We start from the raw sequence: 8,031 nt of genomic DNA, 5'->3' as shown, positions 1-8,031 counted from the left end.
GATGAACAGTTCTAGTCCCTACAACATTAAGAGATCTATCATCACCAATATATATATATTTTTGGTGTTACAATCATTTAAAGAAGAAAACATGGCTTGGTTTTTGGCCATGTGACAAGAGGCTCCAGAATCAATGAGCCACTCATGAGAATGAGAAGAAGAAGAAGATACATTTAATGCATAACCAGACTGAGATGATTGACAATGAGATGCAGAAAGTGCCATTCCGGAAGTTGAAGTTGAAGTAGGCTCCACATGGATGTTATGTTTCTTCATTGCGGCTTCCAAGGCTTCCATCTTCTTAAAGCATTTAGATTCTAAGTGGCCATCTCGATTACAAAAGTTACAATGTCTATCAGTCTTCTTCCATTTGTTTTTATTGTTCTTATCATTTTGCTGAAATGATCTTTCATTTTGAGGCTGAGATGGTTTAGGACCATTCTTTTGAGGATATGACTTCTTAGGATTCTTTGAATTTGGTTGCTGCTAGGCGGCTAACACTTTCGTGGAAGAGTTTCCAAAATTAAGAAGACCAAGGTGTAAGAGTTTTTCTTGTTCTCTTATTAAGGAATCACAAAAGGAGTCAAAGGAAGGGGCCTTGTAGTCTTGTCCTTGACAAATGAAAGCTTCCCTTGTAGAATGGAAAGTGGAAACAAATACAGAGTAGGCTGGTCCCAACTTAGTAAGGATGGAATAAATAAGGTTACCATCTTCTTTCTTAACTTTAACACCTTCCAAGAGATATCTAAGGGTCTTGAATTTGGACAAGAAATCTTCAATGCAAGAAAAATTATTAGGATCCAAAGTAAGCAGCTCATTTTCAAGTTGATGGGCTCTAATTTCATTTTTAATCCCAAAAACTTTAGCAAGTTTTTCTAATGCTTCATGAGGAGTCTCAAGTCCTGCAATGTGGAATCTAAGATCAGGAGAAATAGACATCCCTATCAAACCACGTGCTTGATCTTGTCTATTTTCCCATTTTGCCGCCTTGTCTTCATCTTTTGGTTTCTTCTCTTGGTTTGTGGCTATTCTGAAGAGACCTTTACTTCTAAGTAAATCTTCCATGTATTCTACCCATTGGAAGTAGTTAGTGCTGTCAAGAATGACTTGGCATGGACTTTCCATTTTAAAAAGACTGAAGCTGAAGATGCTGAAAGTAAGTGTTCCAACGGATAGATCTCGAAAAAATAGGTGGTTTTAAAAAAAACGGCTCTGAAAAAGGCTTCCGGATGAAGAAGTTATGGCTTTTTGAAAAAAAAATTGTTGACGTTGCCGGCAAAGTGCGCGAATGTGCGGGAATGAAAAAAATCCGCTCCCACAAAATGGAGACTTGAACCCAAGACCTCTACTCTCTTAAAATAGCTTTGAACCAATTGATCTATACAAAAAATTTGAGAGAGAGAGAGAGAGAGAGAGAGAGAGAGGGGGGGGGGCCTTGGTTTGCGTGCTTGCCTTGAGAAAGCTCTTTTTCCCTACAAAACACAAAACCCAACACGAATATGCAAAGAAAAACGAACCTTGCGGCTCGAAGTTAGCTTTAGCCAAAAAACTAGAAATTTTAAAAAAAAATCTCAAAGTTAGCTTTAGCCAAAAAACTAAATATTTTTCTCAATGTTTCTGATTTTCCGAGATCACACTAAGGTGCAGGGAAAAGAGCATACGCATGAGAAAAATCCTTCCTTTCTGTTTCTGATTTGCCCAGATCGCACAGAGTCGCAGGGCAAAGAGCATACGCAGAAATGAAAGGTATAGATCCGGTTAAAAAAAAAGGCTAAATAAACTGAGACCGAAATAAGCAGAGAGAAAATAACAGTAAACTGCAAAAGAAACACTGTATACCTCCCGATCTGAAAAATGACGCAGCTAGGGCTACCGGAAACCTTTTCGCGTGAAACGAAAGAGGTTCCTCACTGGAATAGATGCTCCGAACGCAACAGAGCAGTCCTCTCGGCCCGAAAGCAGTCAGAAACAGCAGATCTAGGAAACGACAGCCACATGCAGTTCTACCGGCTTCAGCTTTGGATCACCAACGGACGCGGCCCTCAAATAGCTCTGATACCATGTAGGAATTTACAGGGTAAGTTCCACAGAAAGAATACCAAAAGGACACCGCTCACAACCAGATCTCAAATCAATACACCAGTATTTTTGACGTGGTTAAAACCCTCAGAGTGAAAGGAGGGAAACAGTCCACGGCCTGTCCCAACGTGGGTACTACAGGCAATTTATTAATCAAAGAATGAAAATTTACATAAGCTTCTCTCATGCATGGATTACCCGAACAATGACCCTCCATGCGCTTTAAATAGAACTCATGGACCAATCGGGTGTCAAGCCACGGATCAAGTGTCGGTAATACCGAGGTGAGAGTGAACCGTCGGATCACTACATATCGTGACCGTCGGATTGTAAGTTACAAAATGTACAACGGTAAAAAAACACACTTTACCTAACTCTAACCTAACTCTATACTAGACCAAGTTGAACTTAACTATATCCTATGTGTCGGAATATCCTAACAAGGTATATGAATCTGGGGGTTTGAACTATACAATGGTGGCTGACCATGTTGTTGGTAGATGGGAACCACGCCCATAGTGTCACATTGAGTGTTATAGGGAGCACTGTATGTGGCACTTGTCGAAGGTATGAAATTTGGCACCAAAGGGGTGGAACCCAGCATCGGCTGGGTTCCACTCGAATATGGTGTCATGTGAGTAGTTGTACCTAGGAAAAATGGTATAATAGGATTCACCATTACTGATGTTGTGGTGACTATCGACTGGGGAAGTGGTGGAGGACCGAAAGTGTCCACAAAGTTCCACGACCCATTAGTCATCAATGAGATAGATGGAAATGTTCCACCTACCAAAGTAGGAAGTACAGGTACCACAGGAGCCAAGACAGGTTCCAATGGATTCATGAGCGGAGTGTTAAAGGAAGGAAGGAATCCTTCAGTAAATAAATCCTCCGACAAACTTGAATCATCGGTTGTCCAAACAGATCCCATGTGAGATCTAGGATACTGATCCCCCGAAGATGGGGAATTTGGTTCAGTGGAACTCGACAGGTCCTCCACAATGAGTGAAGGAAGTCCTAACAATCGTCTGGAGTGACAATGAGGGCAAGATGTAGCCATGGTGACCATTAATTTTTATCAATAAATTTTATCATGATATTTGTTAAAGTCTCAAAATGATAACACTCAAGTGCCTAAAAAAAATATAAAAAATACACTAAGTCTATCAATCAGCAAGAAGAGGGAAAATACCTTGTCTGATAAGCACTTATCACCGGAGATGAAACCATGTATCTCAATGAATAACAAAGAAGGATGGCCAGATGTATAGTTATGGTTACTTTAGAGCTTCACCCAAACCTCATATTGAGGGGCCAAGTACTCTCATGAAGACGAGCACCCTCCCAAAAACTGAAGACAAAGTAGATCCATCTGTGTTAGGTACGAGGACAGCCCGTCCCAGTCACCTTGTTTAATTTCCTATAAGTTTGCCCACTAAAGATACCTCAAATCACAAACACCACTGGGGGGGGACATAGTCGTAGACAGCACGTTGTGTGGGAACAATACCTAAGTCCCCAACTCAATTCTGAAATCCCCGAAGGGACCCCCAATACACAAAATACCCAAAGTATTTGTAAGAGAAGGCAAGCTACCTTCGCTTACAGTCCGATGTTGTCTCGTATTTTGCTTCGCCTTGATTCGAGTGGTCCTAGTAGTATGAGTGCAGAAGGAATTTTTCACTCGTTAATGACACTAGTTTGGTGTTCGACCTTGGGTAGTCACTCACATGCTTATCCCAAGATCCTAGCCTAGCTAATGTTTGTTTTCTCAATAAAGAGTTACTAATTGAATTTAGGTAAATTTTATGTGTACTTGATTATTGTCTTCAGTAGGGGAGTTGACGTATGAAATTTGATGAGACTCTTGACTCAACAAATCATGCAAAAAACAATGCTTTGAAAAGAAATTTCAATTTGATGCAAACAAGCTGTATTCTACATATTCATAGCTTCTTCCATGCATCTATAGTCTTTCAACACTTGCATAACCAAAAGATTATCTTTCAATGTTTCATAACAACTACTTGAAACCAAAATGAAGCAACTTACAGCTAATTTAAATAGAAGGATGAATACAAATTATTAGTCTTTCTTTCAGAAAAAATGTTTTTAAGAGAGAAAAACCAAAAACTTTTTTCCTAAAAATAAATTTCTAGGACACCAATTTTGCCGACATAATATAGTTACAGATCTTATTTCAGCCCATGTGAAAATTTTCCATCCCTTTTGGTCCACAAATACTACTGGAAATCAAGGAAAAGGGAGACTAACGCTCTGTAACAATGGCTACAGAGAGTTAGTGGGCCCACTAACTCTATAGGGTAAAATGCACAGTGTATGCAGAATGAAAACTACCCTCAAAATCCTTCCCGAGACCTTTGATAAACTGTAAGATTATCTGCAAAAGATACCAAGTTATACACATGTTCATCTATCAAATATCAATTAACAAAGTATGGAAAGAGGATTACCTCAAGTCTCCTTCTAGATTTGTTTGGAGATCACAATGTAGCCAAGAAGAACTCCCTCAAAGCCGGCTCCAAATGAATTCCTACACAAAGGAAAGGCAGACACAATCATAGCATACAATGCTGAAAACTAATATATGAAATTCACAATGAACATCTATTTGCATACCACTAAACTACTCATCTGAACAAGTATTGAGTGAACCACTTAATGAACAATGTTACCGACATTATGGAGTAGGGAACACAACTACAGTTTTGTATTAACAATGGAAGAGTGGTTACAACCATCTATTGTATCAGTCTTCCTTTGCTCCTTCCACTTCTCTCTCTCTCTCTCTCTCTCTCTCTCTCTCTCTCTCTCTCTCTCTTCTAGCTCACTTCTTCAAGTATGTGATAGTTCACAACAGCTTAGTAGGTTATCCTTCCAAATGCTCTAACCCCTTTCACAATGACCCTCACCTTGCTTATATAGCAATTGAGTTAGGGTTTCCAAGTTCCTCATAGAGTTCACTAGTGTAAAATCAATGAACTTGCTCTACTTTTCAGCTCTTTCCCATTTTCCTTCTTTTCTTAGATTGTAAATCCTCCAAATATCTCGATATTGGATGTTTCCTTGCTTTTCTTGAGCAAATTTAGGGATAAATATCTAGATATTTGTGAGTCAATTCGTTGGTTTGACCCGTTGAACTTCCCTTAGTTTCAGTAATGCTGCCCCTAGTCTAACAACATGAGTTATTAGGGTCACTAACGCATGCTTAGGCTTGGTAACAAGCTTTATAAAGCAGGTTTTTAGTGTGTAGCATTAGTGTGGAATCAAGGCCTGCAATTGTGGTCTTTGCTTCAGTCATCATGTTTTTCACCTCTGATTTGATGAGGAGGTCATTTTGTTGTATAACAATCCATGATGAAAATGATTCCCATGCTGCCAATGTTGAGAGTGATTATTATTATTATAATAGGAATATGGAGGTTTATTATAACTATAAAAATGTGGTTCAGGAGCCATGCCTGCACTTACCTACAACCATTTTCTTCTTGCTCCCATGGCATGTAATGGCTCAAGTTCACAATTCTCTCTTTCAAGTAGAACATTTAATCTAGGTATGTGGGGGCACTCCTCAATGGCATGGTTCTTTGCACAAATCACACATTTATTAGCACCTTTCATAGCAACAGGACACTCTCTTAAAGGATATTTTTTCCTACACTTTTGACAAAAAATAGACAATGACTCTCGTTCTTTTTCAAGTTTTTGTTGAAATTTCAAAGAGTCTATTTGTTTTTTAACAGTATTCATTATTTCAATTTTCATGATTTTTATTTTATTCTCGAAGCCAATGATCATAGAATTTGTAGATCCCAGTTTGTTAGTTTTACTTCGACCTCCTCTAGTGGATCTAAATTGATTTCTCAAGAACTTCCTACACAAGTCAGAAATCTTTTCAAAAGTTTTCTGAGCAATGTCTCCTTGTACTAACAAATTGAGATTATGTCTAGAATCCTCAGTAATTCCTCATAGGAGGAAGGTTCGAACAGTACTTTAATCAAATTTGTGTTTGGACCTTTGGAGTATATACAAAAATCTCTCTAAGTAATCCTCCAAAATCTCATCATCACCTTGTACAATGATGAAGATCTTGTCCTAATTTTCTCTAGCTTTACAATATTCTTGATATTTATTCAAAAATACTCTCTTCATTTGGTCCCAAGAACTTACAGTGTTTCCTCCTAGTCCCATGAACCGGTGCAAGGTTGAATCCTTGAGAGTTTCAGGAAACAAATTTAATTTCTAAGCATTGGAAGAATAATCATAACTCTGACACAATATATCAAACTCAAAAATAAATGAATCTGGGTCTTCGTGCACCTTACCATGAAAGTGTGGAAGAGCTGAAGGTGAAATATTCTTCATTTGTACATTCACTTCTAAGTTGACTATTGGAAATCTAAAAGTGGATTGCTCTTCATTTACCTGGTTCTCGCTAGTCCCCTTTTTATGGTCCTCATGATCAACCATTGTTGTGCCTAAAATCAGACCATTTCTAGAATATGAAGGTTGACTAATGTTGAATTGAAATTTCTGATCACCGTTAGCCTCCTTCTTCCCCTTCTTGGGTTGTGTCATACCTGAATCAATGTTTCTAGAATCCAAGTTGATTGTTCCAGCGTGATGAGTTTGGGTGTGCTCGGACTTTCTACCTGCAAAAGGGAGTCCAATATGAGAAGAGTTTTAAGATTTTTCAGTATTTCATCAGCCCTTATTGGGCTTTGGACCCCTACTATTCTTAGTCATTCATTTTAAAAATCAAATCCAAAAAAAATAAATCTGAAATTCTTATAAAGAAAAATAATTTGTTAATTGTTTCAATAAATAAAAATTGGCACTCGTAAACTCCTCAAAACAATAGAAGCATACTGCAGAAAAAATAATAGCAGACTTTTACCCCTATTAAAAAAAAATTAAAGTTGTTACCAATTTCAAATCTTCTCCCCAGCAACAACGCCAAAATGTTGGGTGCAAGAATTGCGGTTAGGAAAACTCCTTCAACACTTAATTGTCAACCTGGGGGTTTCGTAAACTTAGAGATGAAGCATAGGAAATTCCAGAAATGATATGAACTTTTCCTATCTCTATTCCTACTTCTTTAATTGTAATCTTGCAGAATCAAAAAGCAAAGATCACCCGGCAATTAACACCAAAGATATTCTAGTGTTGGAATGTGAAAGAAAGTACTCTTGCAAGAAAATAAAAGAGAGGAACTCTCAAACTTCTTGCAAACAATCTTTACTAATGAAAATGTAAATATATGGTTATCTTTAGTATAGTTGTGTGCAAGGTTAATAATTGGACCCTTGAATATATCTGACTTCTTATAGAACTTTCTCCTTGCCCTAAGCTATTATTCCTGTACTTCTGCAATGTACTTGCACTAGTATCAAAACAAATTTTAGGTGTTGGAATTATATTTTACACCTGTACTGAAGATTTATGTCTTCATGTAGGAGCTCTAGGCCTCAGGACTAGAGCACTCTATTCCTGTATCAGGATATTCATTCCTGTACCGGAAAAGAGATTCCTACACCAAGTTTTCCAATCCTTCTTATAAGAAAATAAATAATGTGTTAACTTAAAGAAAGAGCTTTCAAAGGTGAACATAATTTCAGAATAAATTCCTCATTGAACAAAAATATGCTTCAACCAATCTTAATATCTAAAATAAGAATTAATTTCTAAAGTTAAAGCACACCCTTCTTTAATCGAGGAACTCCATGAAATCTAAAGAAATCATATAATTGTGACAACACACTTCAATCCTGTAATAGTTATTAACACGAACTAATCTGCATTCATAACTTTCTTCACTCATAAAGATTCTCTTTGAAAATAATTACACATAGAGTTTGATATTTCCCTAAACAGTATGAAGTACAAGTAGAGATTAGTGTGTCAGAATGGCATTTAGTTTCAAATTACCAA

Source organism: Pinus tabuliformis, chromosome 8, assembly GCF_031772625.1.
Source record: "Pinus tabuliformis cultivar Carrire ecotype Pingquan chromosome 8, CPIR1, whole genome shotgun sequence".
Lineage (NCBI taxonomy): Eukaryota > Viridiplantae > Streptophyta > Pinopsida > Pinales > Pinaceae > Pinus > Pinus tabuliformis.
This window is presented reverse-complemented; position numbering follows the sequence as displayed.